The 23496-nt window shown below is 38.9% G+C and overlaps 1 protein-coding gene across 1 annotated transcript in view; it reads left to right on the top strand.

The window, feature by feature from the left end:
* Positions 1 to 23496, top strand: part of TMEM108 (transmembrane protein 108) — a 367120-nt gene that overhangs the window by 320289 nt on the left and 23335 nt on the right. The window lies entirely within an intron of this gene.

The following is a 23496-nucleotide window of genomic DNA, read 5'->3' on the forward strand; positions in this document are numbered from 1 at the left end:
CCTTCTTGATTCATGAAACATAGATTCATAAGAGTTTATGTCTTCTCAGCATGGGCACAGCCAAATAATAGCTCCCAATTCTCTCCTCCTTTTGGAACAGATGCTAAAAATGAAAATGATTACAGGCACCTCCAGCTCTGTTTCTATCTATAATGTACTCTTCCTTTCTTGTGTGGTGGGTAGAGGTCCCACTGAAATGTTCCATCGGGTCAATACAAGCAAAACCAGACCAAGGGCTAAGAAGTTAGTGCACATTTATTCTGTCTCCACTTTGTGTATACCTATTGGACAGAATGTAAGATTTAAAGACAGGGATTGTTCATTTGTGTCTATATCTTCTATGTCTTAGTACAGTGCCAAGTTATCTAATAAGTACTTCTTATTTATTGCCGGGTCAGATCGTTCTTGATGTGAGTAGGGAAATTCATAGCTGCAGCAGAGATGAGGTCACAACTAGGAATAACTAGTACATTTCATATGAACATCATGGGCGCCATAGTGCACAGAGCACTGGGCTTGGAGTCAAGAAAACTCATCTTTCTGAGTTCAAATCTGGCTTCAGACACTTACTATTGGGACCCTCAGTTTCCTCATCTGTGAAATAAACTGAGAATGAAATGGCAAACCACTCCAGGACCTTTGCCAAATGAGATCACGAAGAGTCAGATACTCAAATGGCCCAACAACATATACAATCCCAGAGAAAATGGGTCCAAGGTGCAAATCAAGGACATTCTTTACAAGACTAGATGCCTTTCCATTGTCAGGACCTTTGCTGGATTAGTTAGCAGTCTGGAACCCATGCCACATAAAAAAGAGGAGAAGGAATATGGAATATTTAGCCTGAAAGAGACTTAGTGATGATACGATGGACTTCTTCGAGTGTTTGAAAGGCTATCACATTGAAGGAGTACACTTAATATTGTGTAGCTTTAGAAGTTAGAATGAGGACCAATAAGTTGAAGTTCAAATTTTGCTCAATGGAAGGACAAGATTTCTAAAATTCAAAGCTATCCACACATAGAATTATTTGCCTTGTGTGGTAGTAATCTCCCTATGACTAGGAGTGTTCAAACAGATGATGCTAAATGATTACAAACAAGGTATATTGTGGAGAGAGATCCTTTACTGGTTAGGAAGTTGTACTGGGTCTCCTTTAAAGTCATAATATTTAGAGCTTTAGTTAAATTGGGATTTTATCTAGGCCAGGGGTACTTAACTCTTTTATGGATCATGGAATCCATGAAACCTGTGGACTTAATCACTGAAAAAAAATACTCAATTTCATACAAAGATTAGTAAAAACAAAAATATATGTTTTTATTCCTATTAATGCTCATGGATCTTCTGAAATCTACCCACAGAATTTGACCCCAACTTACGAATACCCAATATAATCCAACCACTTTGGGTAGAGAAGTAGACAAAAAATGGTAGAGAAGAAAACCAAAATTTAAAAAAGGAGCACTGTTTTTTCAAATTCATATTTCATAGCAAGTATCAGAATAGAATGAATGTAAAGTGAGTAAATATAAATATTTACAAAGTAGTTAAATACACAGTAGCTTGGAAGGGAAGGCATTAGCAACTGGTAGGAAGGGCTTCATGAAGATGTTATATGAACTGAATTTTATAGGGATTCTATAGCTTCATTTTCAAAAAGAACAAGTGACATCAGAGGCTGATGACTTGTTTGTGAATTGGACCTAAGTGAAGAAGATTTGCACAGAGTCATCAACCTCATTCTTTCTTCCAGAGTCACTGAAGTGAAATCAAGTTGACTGAATGGTTTAGGATGCAATGGGTAACCTTGGTGATTAAGTTTTAAGCACTCCACAGTACTTGCTTCAGCCTTCATGGTCATTGGAACAAACTGTTTTTACCCATTATGCCAAGGAAGTCTTCATATGCTTAGATTACATACCCCCTCAACTCACCAATAGGTTTAAAGTCTGTTGGTTACCCTCAACCTGTTTTAGTCTGTCTGCGGAGATGTAGCACATGCAACAGCTTCTTGAAGCCAGGCAGAGGTAAGGAGAGAGTGCATCCTGGAGATGGAAGATGGAGTTTCATCTGGGAAAAACAGAGAGAAAACTGATTTGACTTGCCTAAGGAATATAAGATAGAGAAAAAATAATGAGTGAGGATGAAAAGAAGCCAAAGTGTAAAGGTTTTTAAAAAGTACATAGAGAAATTCATCTTTTATCCAAGTACCAATAAGAAACTCCAAACATTTATTGAGTAGAGAAATAAAATGATTAGGTCTGTGTTTAAGGAAAATGACAGTGATAGGAGTATGCAGAATGGATGACCCACTTGAGATAGAGACTAATTAAGAGGCTATGGCACCCATGTAAGTGAGAAGAGATGAAGTGGTAACTTTGTGAGTGGAGAGAATGGGTAGTGTTGTGCAAGTAGAAACTGCAAGATTTAGCAATTGATTGATTATATGAGTGGAGAGAGAAGGAAGCTGATGATCCTTTTGGGAAACTAGAATGAGTAGATAAATTAGGGGAGTTTAGAACAGATGAAGATTGCAGAGTGGAAGGTAAGTAGAATTTTGGACAGTCTGAGCTGGAGATAGTCTCTAGAATGTTTGAAGTGAGGTAGTGCAGTTCGTGACATAGAACTGAAAATCTGGCTCAGGGAACCAAATGACTGCATCATCCACTTATTCCAAACTGGTTGTGATTATCCATTTTGGCCTCAAATATGTACTAACTGTGGGAATCACTTACTCTTATTTGCCTCAATTTTCTCATCTGTAAAATAAGCTCGAGAAGGATTTGGCAAAGCACTCCAGTATCTTTGCCAAGAAAACCCCAAATGGGGTCATGAAGAGTGAACAACAAGCAGGTGCGCTTCTATGTCTATGTATACCAGTGACTCCTTCAACACACACACCAAGAGGAAATGGCTTCACTCCTTCCAGATACATTTCAGGGCCTGGGAAGAAAGAATGTTGACAAGATCCTGGGAGCCATTGGAGGGCAGATAATGGAGATTTGAGTAAAAGGAACAGCACATGGGAGGAAGCTAAAACCACCCAAAATCCCTAGAGGAAAATCATAATAGGAAAGAACTACAGCCACATGGACTAAGGCCATGCAGGAAAAGTGTGATAGGAAATAGCTGTCTCCATGTGGACCCAGGCCAGAACCTGGTCCTTAACCTGACAGGAGGAGCCAGTAGCATAAGCCCCAACCTTCCTTTTTGCTGTTCATGGTACCAAAAGAGTAAATAGAACACCACTGGAGGCCTATCAAAAGGGAGGAAATAACCATCTTGCACCTCTCAGCTCAGATTGTGTCCTTTTTGAGTTCTTTACTATATAAATAAGACCATTATTTATTTCAAAATATGCTAAGTATGAGTATTGGAGACCCAAATAGCCACTATTGCAAAAGGGTCACATACTGAAGTTCCCAAGTGTTGCCTGGGCAAAAAGAATAGAGGCAGGTGAGCCAGAGAAATTTGTTAAGAGGGGCCAATGACCATCCCTAAGAGCAAAATATACTTAAGTTCCCAGCTTCTTCTGAACATGTATTAAGTGCTTACTGTGTGCCCAGCATTGTGTTATCATTAAAGTGGAGCAGAGAAATCTGTAAGAATTCACAAAGCAATGTATGGCCTCTTCATGCTGGGAGGGAGCCTCTGGCCGGAGCGTCCAATTTATGTTTGGGTCACTGTTGGCTGCAAAGTCAGCTGGCTCAGGTGGCAATTAGGTATAGTCTGCTGAGGAGAATGGCCCCTGAAGGAGCAGAGCCAGATAGGATAGGGCATGAGAATAATTGTTCCTCCCACCATAATAGAAGGTTGAAACTGCTAGGGTTGGAAACTTGTCTCTTTGTACGCCCATTTTCAGCCATCCCTGACTTGGCTGCAGCTCTTGCTATCCATTATGCCTACCATTGTTCTAAATGTCAGTAACCAGTTCTCCATCATCTACCATTCCACATCTACTCCATCATCGACTTTTGTCAATAATAGAGATGATAGAGGGCAAGAAGAATTTTTCATGAATGCTCATGAAATGTCTATGGTTTGGACACTCAAGGGTATTGAATTAAGAATCAGAAAAACCTGTATTTCTAGTTCCAACTCTACTACTTCATGACTTGGAACAAGTTCCCTCCCCAACCCCAGCCTCAGTTTCCTCAAGAGAAAGAGAAAATTCAGCTGCAGATTTTACTCCCTTTCTTTCCATAACTTATTTGTCAATGTCATATGAGTTCTTCAGAGAGAAAAATCTGAGGAAAGATTGATTTTATTTCCTCCCTAGATTTTTTTCTGCTTTAAACTTTGAAATATGAAATCTGTGATTGTCATATGCAGCATTAACCAAAATTGTGCCATACGGAGTTTTTGATGTGTGACTTTTTTGTTTATGAGTTTAGAATTATTTTTATAGAGAAATTTGGAGAAATAAAGAATCTGTCACTGGGGTAGGTAGTCTAAGAGCTAATCCAGCTCTTCAGTATTGATTTATTTGCTCTCAAATATTCATAGATCGATTATCTCAATTTGGAAGAGCCCTCTAGTGACGATAGCAACTCATCTATGTCTGCATAGTTGTTGGAGGCCTTTCTCAGTTTCCTCCTGACAATACCAAAAAAGCATTCTGACTGTCTGGCTGAAATCCTTCATCTTTGTTCAATGACTGGCAAATTTTTTATTCTATCACACATTTGAGGATGTATTCTATTTCTATTCTTCTACTTTCCTCATGAGTTTTTGATGCATCCTACTTTTATCTACCATGTGTCTCTCCATTGCTTCTACAGGATGCTCATTTTAAATTCTTTGCAGAGCAAGCTTCAACATAGAACTGTTCTTCCCACTAGAACGTAGGCCCTACCCATGGGACCTTGGGCTGTGATAAGTGAATTCTCACCTTCTCTTTCCCAAAAGCAGACTATCACACCAGTTCTTAGCCATTTGCAAACAAACCTTGCCAGCTTATGTCTCTCCTCCTCAATCTCTTTCCAACTGTAGCTAGCCTTACATGTTGTTCTCCCTTATTTGAACTTAAAACATTTTGATGACAGGGACTGTCTTGCTGGTTCTGCCTAACACATAGTAAGAGCTTAAGGTAGTAAGAGATTAATAAATGCTTTTTTTTCATTCATTCATTCAAGGAATGAATCATTCATTCATGATTTTGATGAATAAATGGGATGAGCCTTTAATTGGCATTTTGTTTATTCAATCAGATGCTTTTTCATAATCACACATAACCAGATCTTGTATCCTCCAGTCAATCATAAAATGGTTTAAAAAAAAAAGTGGTTCATTGTTAACTATGATTTGTAAAAGACTACTTGTTTCTTACCAATGGTCTCATTAGGGATGCCCTGATTCCTGTATAGATGACTCCCATACATGAGAAAGTAATCTCACTGATCAATAGTTTTCTCAGTACTTTTAGAGAAAATTAAATGGGCCAAAATTTTGTCCAGGATTTTGGTATCTTTTCCTCCTTGAGCTATCTTATATAGTGGTTCCTTAGATTCCTTATCTTTGTATCTTTTCTATATATACTTGACCTTTTCTAATTGTTTTCCCATATTTGTGCTTCTTGCTGTCCTTTCTACCACCTCTCCAAGCTCACATGTGGAACTATGACGTTAGGATCCTTGTTCCACTAGACTTGATGGTGAAAACAGCCATTCTTATAATCTTTACAGATCTTTTCTATTTTTCATCTATTATTTGTTGTCCTTCCATTTTCATCCTCAAATGCCCTTGGGATAACTTTGCTTAGCTTCATCTCTTCCAATATTTCTTTAAACTAGTTTTATCCTCCACTGCTTCTCTCTGCTTTATGAGACTGTACTGTTCATAATCATCCATCATCCTTCTTAAAATTCTACAAATGACTTTATCTTCTAAACCAATGTTGCAATGATTATATGCAACAAATCACACACCCATGGTATGTTTATATGGGGGAGGGGGAAATGTGGTTTTAATTTCCCCAATATTGTCTAATTTAAAGTGTATGCTGAAAAGTGATTAAATTTAATTCACTTTGGATTTATAACAAAAAATGAAATAAGAAGGTTGAATAGATCAAAGCTTCTTAACCTGGGGTTTGTGAATCTGTGGGGTTTTAAAAAATATTTTGATGACTGTGTTTTATATATAGTAATTGCTTTTCTTGGTAATTTCATGTATTTTATTATATGCATTAAAAATATTCTGAGAAGCAGCTACACCCAAAGAAAGAACACTGGGAAATGAATATAAACTGCTTGCATTTTTGTTTTTCTTCCCGGGTTATTTCTACCTTCTGAATTCAATTCTCCCTGTGCAACAAGAAAACTGTTCAATTCTGCACACATATATTGTATCTAGGATATACTGTAACCTATTCAACATGTAAAGGACTGCTTGCCATGTAAGGGGTGGAGGGAGGGAGGGGAAAAATCAGAACAGAAGTGAGTGCAAGGGATAATGCTTTAAAAAAAAATTACCCTGGCATGGGTTCTATCAATAAAAAGTTATTTAAAAAAAAATTCTGAGAAAGGGCCCGTTGACATCACCAGACACTGCTAGAAGGATCCATGACAAAAAAAAAAAAAAGGTTGACTGTCTAGACTAGCTGATCTTTAAGGAATGCTAGTCAGAAGAATCTAAAAGAATTCTAGAAGTTAAATCTGTTTCAGCTTTTGTCTTTGGAAGTGTTTGTACCTGTCTCATCAACGTATTGTGGAGCCTCAGAGTGAGGACCTCACTGGTTTAAAGCTTTCTAAGATAAGTAGATCAATGAAATTTGAAGAAAGGCTTTTATCCTTAATAATGATGATGATAAGAATAATAGCTAGCATTTGTATAGTGCTTTGTAAATTATCTCAGTCGATACTCACAATCCCGAGGAGGCAGATGCTACTATTATTTTCATTTTACAGAGGAGGAAACTGATGTGGGGAAAAGATTAAATGACTTGCTCAGAGTCAAACAGCTTGTAAGTGTCTGAGGTCAGATTTGAACTCAGAAAGATGTCTTCCTGATTTCTATCTAGTGCTCTATCCACTGTGCTGCTCCATGCTATCTCCTCTTAATACCTATTTAACATTTTTTCTCTCCTTCCCTGCCCCTTTTCTCTCCCCTCTCTTTTCTCTCTCTGTCTCTCCCTCTCTGTGTTTCTCTCTGTCTCTGTCCCTCTTCTTTCTTTCTCTCCCTCTCTTTCCCTCTCTCTCTCTCTTTTTCTTTTTCTCTCTATGTCTCTCTCTGTGTGTCTGTTTCTCTTTCTCTTTTCTCTCTGTCTCTATCTGCCTGTCTCTCTCTCTCTGTCTCTTCCTCCCTTCCTTCCTCCCTCGCTCCCTGCCCCCCTCTCCTTTCCCTTCCCATTTAGTTAGAAAATAAATATAATGAAATCACCTCTGACTTCCATCCCATGTCCATAGTTTTTTATGTCAATATTTTCTCCAAGGGAATAGAGGAAATAGTAATTCGTTAAAACTAGAATGTGATAGGGGAAAAAAACCTACTCTTAATATTTAGGGTCCAAATCAGAAGAAGCTTTATTCAGGACCACTGTAATTGGGGGAGCAGGGTTGTCAAAAGGAAGAATTCCCTTGAATTTAGCATATAGCAGGCTTTCATATCCTGACAAAAAAAGCAACTTGTGGTCTTTGAAGTTGTTCTTTCCAGTTTATCTTAAAATTAAAGCAGGGCTTTTTGTTTGTTTTCTGTGATTGACTTTATAAGGAGAATTATAAGTAGAACAGGTCAATACTGATCTCAGAATAGAGCAGTCAAAAAACATTTATTAAACACCTGTTATGTTCCAGGCACTATGCTAGGAATAAAAAAAAAAGACAAATAACAATCCCTACTGTCATAATCTAATGGGAATACAATGTGCAAAGAACAATTTACAAACTAGCAGGAGACAGAATAAATAGAAAATAATGCACCAGAAATAAGGAGATTAGGAACGACCCCTTGCAGAAGGTAGCCCTTAAAAAGCCAGAGGGAGAGATGAGGAAGAAGGATATGTGATGGGAAAAATCAGCCTAACTTGGGAGAACTGCCCAGAATCATACATAGCTGTTGTTTTGCTGCAGCAGAGTTGATTCCAGTTAGGCTGAAAAAAGAATATCATCTGAAGAGATCAATGTGGATACACAGAGAGCTCTTGAAGCAACTATGTATTTAAAAATAAGTCTAAGGGGCAGCTAGGTGGTGCAGTGAATAGAGCACCAGATCTGAAGTCATGAGGACCTAAGTTCACATCTAGCTTAGACATTTCACACTTCCCAGCTGTGTGACCCTGGGCAAGTCACTTAACCTTGATTGTCTCAGCCAAAAAAAAAAAAAAGTGTACAAAAAATTTGAAGCCTGGCCCTGTGAGAAACATGATTATAATTAGAGGTGGCCTGGCCCCATAGAATTGTGTTGGGAAGGCTAAGGGTCAGCATGGAGACTGGGAGAAAAAATTAACAGCAAAATTGGAGGAGGGAAGGACAGAAGAGGAACTGCTTGCACAGCCAGTTCCATCTTAATGATTCGCTGTCTATGTGTGTCTTGAAGCTCCAGGATTCAAGCATTTGGGCTTGGCTCTAGGTTGTTAATTTTTTTTAATGACTTGGATAATCAATCAATCAGTAAACATTTATTAAGCACCTACTATGTGCTAAGGCTAGAGATACAAAAAGAGGCAAAAGACAGCCCTTGCCCTCCAGAAGCTTACAGTCTAAATGGGGAACAAACTTTGGTCATAGCAAGTTAATATACTTGAGTATTACAAGCCTATTGAGATTAACATATCTATGATGTATGTGCATTTTATGTGCCTTGTCCAGAAGACTCCATCATGGACAAGATATGCCCAAGGTCTTTTTTCCCTCTGAACAATATTTGTTTGTGACTCAAAAAAAAAAAAAAATATTCCATGGCAGATTCATAAGATCTAAAGTTATAAGGGACCATCTTTTAGTTCATTCCCTTCATTTTGCAGGTGGGACGACTGAGACCCAGAGAGGGGAAAAAAAGTTTAACCCAAGGCACACAGCTAAGCAGCAAAATTCAGATTTGAATCCAGATCCTCTTCTTTTAGATCCATTTTTTTTTCCATGCCTCCCTTGTCTTTCCTCCCTCTATCCCTTCCTCTAGTTATTCAGAGGATTTCTGTGGAGAGAAGGACATTGCCAGGTTCTCCTAGTCCTCTCAGGGTCCTTTCAGCTGTACTCCTGTTCTCTGAGGCAGTGACTCTTCCATCTACAGGACAGTCTCAGGCCTTTCCCCTCCCATTAGCTGCCCAATAGCCATAGTGACTCAGATCTCCTGCTCAGCATTTTCAAAGCTGATCTGTGTGTTCTGGACAGTCTTTCATAATAAATATTAAATAAAGATAGGAAAGCTGCCACTATCCCAAAGGGATCTCCTCCCTTCCAAGGTTAATCCTTTTAATAGCTTAAGAAACTGTCCCCTCAGGCGGAACTTGGAACCTGCAATTTATTGCAGCCCCATTGGGTCTGCTGGGTAAATAACTTCATTAAAGAAGGAGGCACGTGGCTAACCCCAAGGGTTAAAGACAAAGCTAGGTGAGAAGACCACACAGCTGCCTTTTTTTCCTGGGCTTTCTCTTATGCTATGTTGCTCAATTATTACAGTTCGATCCACTCTTCATGACCCCATTTAGGGTTTTCTTGGCAAAGATACTGAAGTGGTTTTCCATTTTCTTCTCCATCTCATTTTGCAGATTAGGAAACTGAGGCAAAAAGGGTTTAAGAGACTTGCCCAGGATCACAGAGCTAGGAAGTATCTGAGGTCAGTTTTGAACTCAAGAAGATGAATCTTCCTGACTTCACTTGGTTCTCTATGGTGCCTAAAGTAGTGCATAAAACTAATTGTGCACTATGGCACCCCTTAGCTGCCCTTCACATGCATTATCTATGACAAATTAGCTTGGAAGAGCTGGTTGCTCAGCAAGAGGCAGAGGCAAAGAGAGAGTTGGGACGATGAGATCTTAGGAGACAGAATGGACTTGGTGTGGGCAAGACCTAGCTTGGAATCCCTGGTCAGATGCTTACTAGCTCTGTGAGCCTGGATCTCCCCCAGCTTCATTTTCTTCAGCTGTAAAACAGTAATAATTATTACCTACTTCACTAGAATTTGGGGTGAATCAGATGAGTTAATACATGACAACCCCATTACCACTGTCGAAAGGTTAACTCTTAGTAAAAAGTTATACCTCATAGGTTTGTCATTATAAGAAGCACAAATGGGTATCTAGGAGGTGCTTAATCAATGCTTGTTTACTTGGAGCAGCTATAAGCTAGAAATCACCCCATTCAGACCCCACCTTTTACTGATCAGCAAACTCAGCCCAGTTAAAAGGTAGGCTTTCTCAAGGTCACACAGTAAGTTCATGATGGAGCTAGAACAGAAATCAAGGTCTCCTAATTCTCATACCTAAGCCCTGTAGTGGCTAGTGTAGATTTTGAATTCAGCTCTAAGACAAAGAAAACCGAAAAGAACTTATAGAAAATATTACTATAAACAAATTATGAGACTGAATTCTATAGAAACTTGCTGGAATACTTCATTTTTCTGTGGTTTGTTTTCCTATTGATTCTCAGTCACCTGGAACCAAGTGCTCACCACAGAAGGTCCTGTGAGGGAAGTAATCGATGGGGACAGATTTTAATCTTCCCTGAGACAGCAAGATAAGAACTAGGAGATTGAGTATGCATGGACTTTATGCTCCCCTGATTTGAGAATCACTGTACTTCCCCTCTTCTAGGAAATCTCCCTTCATGTGAAACTGCTATAAGAAAATGACTATGTAATTAGTTTAAAATCTATGTATCTTGTTTAAAAGTATAAGCATGAATTTTTTAAAGTATTAACATGCTATGCTGAGGCGAGTGGAGACTTGTTCCTTTGAACAATGCATAAGTTGACCTGAGCAGTATTTTTAAAAGCAGAAGTTATCAAGTCAGATTAAGTCTACAAGAATTTATTAAGTGCCCATTAAGTGCCCAGCTCTGTATTAAGTGCTGGGAAAAAAAAAAAAAGCTTTCCAAAAGGACTGATTTGTTGATAAATAATAAGAAGGATATGAATTGGTTAGTAACTTTCTTGTTACAGTGTCCTTTCTGACATTCTTTGATAGATAGTAAGAAATATTTTAACTGAATTGGTTAGTAGTTTTCTTGTTAAGGTATCCTGACTGATTCATTGATAGATAATAAGATTTAACTGAGTTGGTTAGTAACTTTCTTGTTATGGTATCCTCTCCATTCCAAGGGAATGACTACAGAATTAGACAAAGACCAATTTTTCTCAGCCAGTTCTCTCTTTGACCCCTTCATCTCTCTAGATCCCATATATAGTAAGTCCCCCAAATTCTTTAGGTGCCCTTTGTGATTTTTCAGCCAGCCATCCTTACTATTATTGCCACCCTAAAATCAGGCATGCCTTTAATACCACATGCTGGATTCTGACTGATGTCTTATAATTTGTTCCCTTGCTACTAATTTTTCCTCACTCCTATCCATTTTATGTACCTTGAGCTGGTCATTCCTCTTTAAAAGATCAGGGGAAGCATTTTAATCAATTTACTTCCGTGCTCTAATCCATCAATAACTCCCCCTGTGTCTCCAGAGCAGTCTGTAAATCAATAAGCCCTGATCAAGTATCTGCAAGATGCAAGGTGCTGAAGGAGACACAGGAAGTCCTTAGTTCTAGGATTGGCTTTGCCATCAGTCTGACAATCTCTTAACTTTACAGAATTTCAATTTCTTTATCTGTAAATTTAGAATGTTGGATTAAATGATCTCTAAGGTTTTATGCACCTAACAATGGGTTATATGCCTGTTTCCTCAGAGTCTCCAAATTGGAATAGAACCATGAAGCTATGGTTTCATCAGCATTTAAGATGAAAATCCTAGACCACAAGTCAAAGAATACAGATAGAGGTATAGGTTTGGAGGGACATGACCAGTCAAGAATTTGTTTTGCTTCACTCTCCATATTTGCAATAGGCTTTTTGTTTCTTGCTTTCTCAATGGGAAAAAGGTAGGAGGGAAAGAAGGAAGACCTGAAAATAAAATAAATGGGATTTTTAAAAAAGAATCTGTGCCACACAGTGGAATCATATACTTTCTTTCATAAAATCATAGGATCCTAGATTTAGAGGTAGAAGGGACTCTTTGGTAGTGTTCGGTCATTTTCTAATCAGTCTAACTCTTCATGACCCCATTTGAAATTTTCTTAGCAGATACTGGAGTGGTTTGTTGTTTCCTACCCCAACTCATTTTACAGATTAGGAAATTGAGGCAATAGAATTAAATGACATGCTCAAGGTCAAAGTCTTTAAAAGACTTCATAAACATACATATACATATGTTTATATATGCTCACATATGTGGATATGTACATGTATATTCATATCATGAGAGTTTGTGTGTTTCTATATGACCACACACATATATGTTAATGGCATTGATATATCTAAACATATACATACATATTCATATATATTGACTTACGGTGTATTGTGTGTTATATATATTGTTATATATGTGGAAATATATATAATATCTATATAGTGTTGTAGAAGCACAATAGTTTATCATACATAGACCAAAATTATTTTCTACAGTCTGAAAAACCTCCATGGCTTCATTCAACACCCTATGTGAATTGGAAGGCTAATACCCCAAACAGAATTGTGGGATAGACCATTTGTTGTAGTTCTTCTCTTGCACTTTTCTCTGAAAAGATTTTTAATAATCCCAGAAATAACTGAAAGGGGGTTGTGAAGGGATGGGGCAGACATTAATTCCTAGACATATACAGCCCAGGGCTCAGAATTTTAGAATTGAAATGTGAAATCCATCTTGGTGGCAATACCTAAATTATGCCCTGGAGTATGGACATTCTGCCTCAAAATAGAAAATGAGGCGATTTCTTGAAGCTTCACAGCTATGGGGCTTGTTGCCATTTTGTCTCAACAAATGTATAGGCTATGAAGCTCTATGGCAACTGAATGAAGCAGCATCACATCAAACATGTCAGGTCCTGATGGAAAACTGATCAAGAATGCCAAGTGGCCCCTCAGACAGCCCCTCGCCCAAAGAGAAAAAGACTCAGGAGCAGCCCCGCTTCCCCAGCCTCCTCACATCACAGGCCTTCCAGAGAGCAGATATTCTTTTCCTTTCCTGGATATCACTGCAAGTTTTGTCTGCAAGTTTGCTTCTGTCATTGCTTTCCCTTCTCCCAGACTCATGTTGATGGATGCCTCCAGCTCTCCTGTTCTCAAAGGAGCACGCTCCTCCATGAGGACATGTTTGCATCTTTGGGTGCTAATAGACAATATTTCTAGCCCCAGATGGATGCAGATGACAGGTGAGGATGTCAGGTGACAGGCCCCAAGGCTATTTTCAGAGAAGCTATTCCTTAGTACAAATTTTTGGGTACTCTGTTCTTTCCTTCTTCTTTGCAGGAACTCTGTTCTTTGAACATCATTGGTCCAATATTGGGTAGGTTCTAATGTAGACACTAATATTTAAACAAAGAGCCTGATGCTGCTCCATATGATTTTATGCCCCCAAATGTTTCACTTAATCAAGTTGGCAAAATAAAATTTTCTCTCTGAGCTTACCCAACACCTGCCCAGAATGTGAGCCTGAACTGGGAACAGTGGCACTTGGGGGACTATTTTAATGGGCTTTGAAGGCAATTGAAGAGTTAGAATACTGTGTAATAAGATTTGTCGAATTCTGGAAATGTCTGCCTCTTTCTGTGTCAAAGTTGTGGCCTTTCCTTTTCTTCCCATGAGCTCTGTTGTTGGGGCTATTTTATCCACATGCTAATAAAAGACTGATGTTGTGTCTCATTTATTCTGTTGCCTTAAGCAAGATTTCCATCAGGGGTTAAGTACGGCATGAGGAACAGAGGTTCTTGGGAAAATCCAGTTCAAAACCCATCAGACCTTGGGCAAAATCTTTTCCATAATCCTTTGGAGTTCTAGAAAAGAATGAAATTGAATTTGACAGATAATACTTAGAAATGGAATCTTGTAGGACTTTGTAAGGACTTTGTAAGGCACTGTAATGCCAGTGCCAGGACAAGGGATTCTGGATGTAGGCTTGTGGGTAGAACCAAGAGTACTTAAATGATTCTAGAAGAGAAAAACTGACAACTTTACATAACTCCGCCCTGCTAAAATCCAATTCTTGTGCAACTGAAGGCATCGCTTATGTCATTGGTCCTCTTTGAAAACAAAGGATGAACAACACCAGCAGGCAAGTGTGATGATAAACTTCATACCTGGTTGTTCAAAAGCTTCTATTCAGATCCTTTCCATTAATTGCCTCCTTCAAGGCCCAGCCATTGGACTTCCCTAAACACCATCTCCAGTGTTACCATCCCCACTCAGCCAGGGCTCTTGGGCAAGTGCTTTCTTCTTCCTTCATTAATATCCTCTGGACTAGATTGCTCCAAGGAGTTTGAGAGCAAAGTGAAGTGCCTTATTATCAGAGTGTTAATTAGAATGTCCAGTGGTTTACTGTCTCTCTTTGTTTATTTGGGGAGTCATATTCATCTGTGATTTTATTTCTACTGTTCAGGAGTCAGATGAACTGCCTCAAATTCAAAAGCTGAAAGAATTTATTGATCTGAAAAAAAATACCCCTAAGTCCCATAAATACACAACACTTTTATGCATCAGAATCAAAGGAAAAGATTTTCATTCTCATCCTCCTGTTAATATGAATGTTTCCTTTCTTACAACCTGAGTCTTTGGTCAATAAGGAAGGTAAACATCTTGAGGGCAGGACCATTTCCTTTTTATCTGTGTATCAGCAGCACTCAGTACAAAGCCTGGTGCACAGTAGGTGTGCTTAAGGTGAAAGGCGAGTAAGAGAGTAACCACACATTTCTGTAGTCCCTCAGGTTTTAAGAAGGGTGTTCCTTACCACAACTCTATGACATAGAGGTTGATTATCTCTCAGGAATTAAGATATGTGGCCAGTCTTATGCAACTCCCCTACTTGTCAGAGCAGGGACCCCAGCTCTGTTCATCTTGCCCCTCTTACTCTTCTGAATGGCCTTGCATGATCTAAATAGCTATGCAGCCAATGACCAACAATTGCACTCGCTGCTTATTCCCTGATTTCATGATCCTGGGATTTCTTCTAGATCTGATTGAATGCTTCTAGGAATCTCTCTTAGAGAATTTTTCTCTTGCTTTGAGTATCTACAGGATGGATGAATTAGTATTTATTAAATGCCAGCTGTTTGCCAAGCATTATGCCGGGTGCTAGGGACTCAAATAAAAAAGAATGAAGCAATTCCTCTCATTCTAATGGAGGAGACCACAAGAACCTCCAAGAATATGCATGGCATAAATATAGGTAAATAAATAACAATCGAACACAATGCACTAATGTATAAGATCATTGAGAGGGAGGACATTGGAGCATCCCACTGGAGACCATGGCTCTCTCCTAAAGCCCCTGGAAAAAAGAAGCTCTGAAGTTTTCTTTAGCAAACCATAGCTTCTTTTCCCATGGGTTTGAAGTAGGAGGAGAGTAGAAGTTGGAATGGGAAGAAGAGCTTATAGCAGATGGGGGTGTATGGGTAGTAACTCTGGTGTATGGGCTGCTCATCCACCTTTGGTATCCAACCAGACACCAACTCTCACCTGTGGCTCCAAGACGCTATAGCATGCAGAGGGGCCACATCCTGGTAAAATCATCTCGCAGACAGGTTAAACCAGGTTGAGGGTAACCAACAAGCCTTAAACCCATCAGCGAATTAGAGGGATGTCTATCCCAACATGTGAAGATTTCCCCTCCTAAAGTGGGTGGATGAGAACAATTTGTTCCACCAGACACAAAGGCGGCTGAAGCAGGTGCATGGAGCACTCAGAGCTTGTTCAGACCAGGCCATCATCAGTTATGACTTTTGCCCTGCCACTGGACTTAAATGACTGGAAAAGAGAGAGAGGCTGATGACTTTGCACAACTGCCTCACTGAAATCCAATTCATATGCAAGTTGCAAAACAAATAAACAAACAAAAAACAGAATGAACCACTGCAGCAGGTAGGTATGGTGATAAAATGCATACCTGATTGAACAAAAGCTTCCATTCAGACCTTTTCCATTAACTGCCTCTTTCCTGGCCCGGCTACTAGACTACATAGAACATCACACAGAGGCTGGCTGACATTTGCAAAATGTTTCTAGGCATCTCCCTTCTGAATTTAGGAGAAGACAAAGTAGTTTTGCATTGAGGCAAAGGGATGATCTCTGCATTTTAATCATGCTATTATGTAGTTAGGGATGGAGACGACCTTTTCTTCTGTCTTTTCCCAATTACATTTCTTTTTGTTTGATTTTGGCATGCATTGGCAAGAGCACTGTTAATGTGTGTGTGTGTGTGTGTGTGTGTGTGTGTGTCCGTATAAGTGTGTCTTTGTGTTGCAGTTGGCTCAAACTCTTTCAGAATGCAAGTTCTGGACAGGTGAAGTGGGGGAAATAAGGCTCCCACTTCCACCTTCCACTGTTCCCTACACAAAATTCCCAGCCATTATTAACCAAACAAAAGCAATTCTATGCATTTCTCCCATCCTCAATACTAATAATATCAACAATAATCATAGGCATTTATAGAGTAAAGTTTGCAAAAGTTATTACATACATTCTGTTCTTTGCTTCTCACAACAACTCAATGAGGCAGGTAATATAGGTCATAAGATCATGGGTTCATAGGTTCATAGATTCAAAACTGAGAGGGAACTCAGAAGCCATCTGGCCCAAACATCTCATTTTACATTTAATCCAAAATTTAATTTTACATTTAGGTTTATCTAAGATCCCATAAAATGGAAGAAGCATTATTTGAATCCAGGTTCTCTGACTCTAAAGCCAGTGCTCTTTCCAGTGAACCACTTTACAAATGAGAAAATTGAGGTCAAAAGAGATGATGGTGATGATGTCATGGTCACACAGTGAAGCAAGATTCAAACCAAAATCTTCCCATGAAATAAGATTCAAACCAAAATCTTTCCAATTTCAAGCCTAAAGCTCTGCCTTCACTATTTTATAGGATGTAGCATAGACTCCAGTGTAGTGTTGGGGTCAGAAGACCTAAATTCAAAATCTAGTTCTACTAATTATGCTCTCTGTCTCTTTGGATAAATTACTTCAGATATTTGATTCTGCTCTCACAGGGTTATTGGGAGAATTGACTGAACGAGCATGTGCTTTGGAAACTCAAATGCTATATAAGTGCAATGATGATAGTGATGATGACGATGATGGGGATCATGATGGATGTATATGGTAGTGGTGGGTAGTGATGGGGATAGGGATGGTGATGATTTTGATGGTGGTGGTGGTTATGGTGATGATGATGATAGTGGTGATGATGATGATAGTGGTGATGATGATGATGATGGTGGTAATGATGATGATGGTGGTGGTGATGATGATGATGGTAATAGTGGTAGAGATGGAGATGGGGATGGCGATGATGATGTGGTGGTGGTGATGATGATAATGGTGATGACGATGATAGTGGTAGTGGTGATGATGATGGGAATTTATGATGGTGGTGGTGATGGTGATGATGATGGTGGTGGTGATAATGATGATGATGGTGGTGGTGTGATAGTGATAATGTGATGATGATGATAGTGGTAGTGGTGATGATGATGGGGATTATGATGGTGGTAGTGGTAATGATCTGTTTTCCTTATCCATGTAAAGAGGAAATTGGACTAAAGCACTGTGTCTCAGCACTGACACTCTGTTCTGATCTCTATGAGAGATTTAACTCTAAATCTGTGAACCCATTTGGGGTGAGGTGGGGTGAGCAAGCATAGCAGACTTAGGCTAATGATAACATGTCGGTAACTAGATGGAGAAAAATCTGAGGAGAAAAAAATGAACAGATGAGTGTCAGCACAGTAAAATTTTGTTTCCTAGAATTTAGGGCCTGAAAGCAACCTTAGAGATCATCTACCCCAAACTCTCATTTTTCAAATGAAGAAACTGAGGCAAGAGAAGGAAATGAATTACCTGCTGTCACAACACCTAGTAAACATCAGAGTGAAGATTTGAACTCGTGTCTCTGGGACCTTTCAGAAGGATAACTGAGCTCTCCAATGAGAGTAGTGTCATGAAAACATAGAAGGAAATTTATAGAAAAGAAATATTTGGTAGGGAGAAAGAAAGGGGAGAAGTATTTTGTCTGGGCTTAGACAACAGAGTAGAAACACAAGAAGGGAATGAATGCTGCCATAATTCTCCTTGAGCTGGTTCAGGAGATCAAAGAAGAAGATAAGAAAAAATAATGTCAAGCTTAACTTCTTGTGATTGAACCTTGATCTTTACATGAGAACTGCCTTTGATGAAAGGGTTTGAGTCTTCTTTTTCATGTGTCTGAGTTTTGGAGGGACTTTTTAGGGAGAAGGGTCAGAAATGGAGCAGGAAATAATTTATCTTGCCAGAAGTATAGAATAGAAAGGAATCTAAAGTTTTATCCAAGCCTCATTTCACATCATTTCACAAATGAGGAAACTGAGACCTACAGAGGAGGGGATTATTAAATTTCCACTATGTGCCAGGTACTATGCTAAGCACTTTACAAATATTATTTCATTTGTTCCTCACAACAGCCCTGGAAGGTGGGTGCTATTGTTGTCACCATTTTACAGTTTAAAAAACTCAAGAGAGACAAAGGTTAAGTGCTCAATGGTCACACAAGTATCTGAGCAAGATTTGAACTCAGGTTGAACTTATGCTGTCTACTGTACTACTTACCTAGAAAAGCTGCTATTTACTTACTCTCACACAAATAGGAGTAGTAAAGCCAGTACCACGCCTCTAGTCTTCCAGTTCCTTAAACCACACAGCCATCTTTGGCCCCAGCCGGAATCAAGTCAAGTAAGTAAAGAATGCTTCAATCCAGGATGAAAGATAATCTTAACAAAGTATTATGGCACCTAGAAAAGCATTACATCATCACAGGTGAGGACTGTCACTGGACCATTCTCAATGCACGGATTCCTGGATTGCTAGTATGGCTACCATGTTGTAGTTGAGTCATTTCAGTCACCTCCAACTCCTTGTGATCCCATTTGGGGTTTTCTCAGCAGAAATATGAGAACAATTGGCCAATTCCTTCTCTAGCTCATTTTACAAATGAAGAAATGGCTTAGTGACTTGCCCAGGATCACCCAGCTAGTAAGTGTCTGAGGCCATATTTGAACTGAAGAAGATGAGTTTCCCTGACTCCAGGTCCAGAGCTCTGTGCACTGTGGTACCCTCCAACTGCCCCTATGGTTTCTATGACCTGGAGACAAGAAAGCCTCACCAGGCATGTCTAGAGAAGCCAGACCACATGATTTTCCAGGTATTTTCACTCTTTCTATAAAAGTGTCATCAAGCACAAACAAGTTTCCTCAAATGTCCCAGACCTCCAGGTCTTCCTTCTCTAGTGAGTTCACAGACCTACAATTTCCCCAGAGTTCTCACCAATATCATCTTGGACATCTATCTTTGTAGACTCAACCCCAAGCACACAAAAACACATTTAATTGATGCATATTGATTAACTGATTGATTAATTCTGTCTTAGGGAGTTGCCTGAGGCTTAGAAAGTATGTGACTTTACAGATTCATACAACTAGTATCAGTTCTCACAATTTGTATGGTCTTAACAATTATTGAGAACCCCAAACATTTTTTGTTTATGTAGGTTATATCCAGGAGTGTGACATGCTGGTAAATGTTTAACAATTGGCTCACAGGGGATGGGGTGCATTAATCTGAATTATAAGCATTTTCTCCCTCACTTTCTTAAGTCTAGAAATCAACAGAACAATACATCAAACCCTGATCTGTAGCATTTGCTGATTTCCAAAGTGTAAATACTCACACTGAAAATTTAATAAATGGTTCTCTCAAGCTGGAACAAGCTGGATCCAGCACTCCCCAATATCGATATTTACTGTGTGAGAAATTAAAACTGAAGGATTTTAGAGCACTTATTAATCATTTTTTAAAAACAACAATAAACTCATTACATGTTAACATATTTATATGAAAAACAACTAAATTTTCTGAAACAAATTAAAAGAGAAGAGTGACACTATTTTCATATTATTTCTAATTACTTTCATGTTGGGTCTAATAATAGAAAACAATTAGATTTTCCTATCTGCTTCTGCAATCAATCTGTTGCAATATGTTATTTTGGTTTAATTATATGAAAAAAAAATCAAGTCTCACACAGATATGAAGTTAAAAAAGGAGTATTTTAATAGGCAAATGTCATGGAATTATTTTAGAAACAATTTTGACCTCACAGATGTCCTTAAAAGAGACTTAAGATCCATACTTTGAGAACCACTATGCTCCACCATGTTGCCTCTCTCTCACATGCTGAATGGTCACAAGATTTAAAAGAGGAAGGACCCAGATAACCTAAAGTTCTTAATTTCTTTTTAGGACATAGTTCCCAACTCACACTGAAAATGAATATACATGTGTTTGCACATCAGTAGTCAATAAGTCAATAAACATTTTTTAAGCATCTACTTTGTGCCAGTCACAAAGTGTTGGGAATACAAGTTCATACAGGTTAAGCGACTTACTTAGGGTCACACAGTTGGTAAATAATAGTGACAAATTTTGTCTTCCTGATTCCCTGTTATGTGTTCTGTCAACCACACTGTCCTGCCTTTTGAAAACTTGATAAATATATGTGTAATAATATAAGGTCATGGAAGGGAAACACTACTTGCTTAAAACCCTTGATTTTATAGTATCTAACAAGACCATCCATAGAAATTCTACTTTCTTTGCCTACCAATCTTCAGGGGAGAACCAGGAATTAGGGCGGCATTTATGTCCCAATGAGTTCCCAAGAGTTAAGACTGAGACAGAGAAATCATAGCTTTTTGCCTTTCTCATCACCTCCTCGCCTTTTCCAAATACTTTTCCCCCTTTCTCATAATATTTAACCTGAGGTTTGGATGCCCAAATCCAGATGGTATATTTCTGGTGCCCACAGCCATAGGTTCCAGTTATACTCCCGGCCCCTGGCTGCTAATAGACAATTTTCTTTTGCATGTGTTCAGAAGGCTCTACCTCAGGGACCAGTCCCCATGGAGTCAGTGACCTAATGAAGCAGACAGTTGAACCAGTGATCCCCAGACTATTCCCAAAGGAAGCATGGGTGGCTGCCCAATTAACTATAAATACGCTGAAGGATTCTTTCTGCTCTTTTAACTCACTGACCCAGAGAGTTAGATCGTAACAAACTCGAGCAGAAGAGACAGGGGCAATTACTTATTAGTTCCTTCTTAGGAAAGGATACCCACCTCACAATGAAAATGTACGTACCTGTGTTTGCAAGAAAGATTTCTAAACAAGAAAGATCATTCTCTGAGAAATAGAAATTCTAAATTTGTATCATCATAAAATGTCTCTCACAATGGGGCAACTCAGTGAAGCAGTGGGTAGAATACTCCTGGAGTCAGGAAGAGTCATCTCATATAGATTTATAATCCTCTGCATGTCACTGTAGCTCTATTTGCCTCAGTTTTCTCATCTGTAAAATAAGCCAGAGAAGAAAGTGGCAAACCACTCCAGTACCTTTGCCAAGAATATTTTAAATGGAGTTACAAAGAGTCCAATACAATTGGGGAAAAATGATTGAACCTTCAAAAACAGTAATAACTGGACCATTATTCGGATTTTCTTTATCCCCCCAACTGCTATGATCTTCCTTCTCCTGCTCCTCAATTATTCTGTATTTAACATATTTTTTGCATCTATCTAATATATTTTTGGTAACCTTAGATCTATACTATATGCCTCTATTTGCATTTCTAGCCACCCCCATTACAATGTAAGCACCTTGAAAGTAGGAATTTTTTTGCTTTTTCCTTGTACCTGTAGCCTTTATCATTTAGCACAGCACATTAGCACATAGGAGAAGTTTAACAAATGCATGTTGGTTAATTAATTAATTAGTTGGTGTTTAGACATATACAGATTGCCTTCTCTCATAGAAGGTGAGCTTGGAGAAGTTGTGAGCCTTAGAAGGCCATCTCATCTGCTCCCACGAAGGCCCTTCCATCTTGGATTCTCTAATCTCAAACCAGTAAAATATGCCTTTAAACAGAGCATGGGCTTACTGATAGGGGAAGAATTTCTAGACCAAGAGATTGTTTAGCACTCATATGAGTGACTGAAGGAGATAGTGGAATTGTCTTTTCTAGGATTTTAAGAATAAGATACATTTCTAGCTTTCTTGTATGGTTTTCTTGCCCAACATCAGAGGGATGAACTGCATGGCTTCCCAAAGCCCCTTCCCTCCCTTTGATTCAATGATAGATCAGACTTCGAGGAATGGCTACAGAACCTAACTCTTGGATCTAAGGGGAACTTAATCAAGTAGGGAAGGAGATCTGTATGTGAAAAGAAAAAAAAGGTGTTTGTTGGAAAAGGCGTGGGGCAACGAGGAGAGGTATGAGGGCAGATTTTCTCCTTCCCATAAGTACTTTGGTCTGATCCTTCCCTCTTCCCCAAACTCATATAGATTGAACCCTAGGTGAGTATGGAATTAGAGCAGAGATTCCCAACTCTCGTTGATACCACAGAATGGTAGATGGGAAAGCAAACTGGATTGGGAGGCAGAGGAGCTGAATTCAAATCCCAGTTCTGTCACATACTGATATGATTTCAAGCAAATCATTTAATGTCTCTGAGCCTTAGTTCCCTATCTGTAAAATGCGGGGTAAGGTCACTGTGAAATCCAGCGTCTTCTCCCTACACTCATGTTATTCACCTTCAATGTCTTGACATCCCCAGATCTTCCTTCTTCCATGGTTTAAAAATCAGCTTTATCTTTCAAATACATCCAAGTCTACCATTCTGTGCTTTAATACAGTTGTAGTCAGTTAACTGAATTAATTTAGCTTATTTCACCCTACCTATTTTGAGTTAACAACTCCGGAACTCATTATGCCAATTCATGCAAATGATATTCAAATTGGGGTGTCCCCCAGATCAACTGGGGGAGGGGAGTCAGGCAGCCTTCTGTAAGATGCCTTGAATATAAATTTGTATTTATTGTGCAAGCTTTTATTTAGAAGCCCTGGACACTTTATTTGAAAGCCAGTCTATTCACTCCTTAGCCTTTTATGCCAAGGATTGTAGGTGAATACTCAGCTGATTTACATACTGAAGGTTGCATTGGAGGTTGAGGGCAGAAAAATAGAAGTATAAAATTTTAGTAATCTTTTTATGATCCAAATTTTAAAAAAATACAACTTTACAATTCGAATGTTATCACCCAAATGAAAACTGGCTCCACACCAGCTGTACATCTGTCTCTTTATTGTCCTATTTATAACACTGTTTCTTTGGAAGTCACTGTCCTTTTTCCATGAAACTCGTCGGTTAAAAGGTATTGATTAAGCACTTACTGGGTAAGAGTCACTAGGCTAAGCATAAATAGT

This window comes from Antechinus flavipes, chromosome 5 (genome assembly GCF_016432865.1).
Source record: "Antechinus flavipes isolate AdamAnt ecotype Samford, QLD, Australia chromosome 5, AdamAnt_v2, whole genome shotgun sequence".
In the NCBI taxonomy this organism is placed as follows: Eukaryota; Metazoa; Chordata; class Mammalia; order Dasyuromorphia; family Dasyuridae; genus Antechinus; species Antechinus flavipes.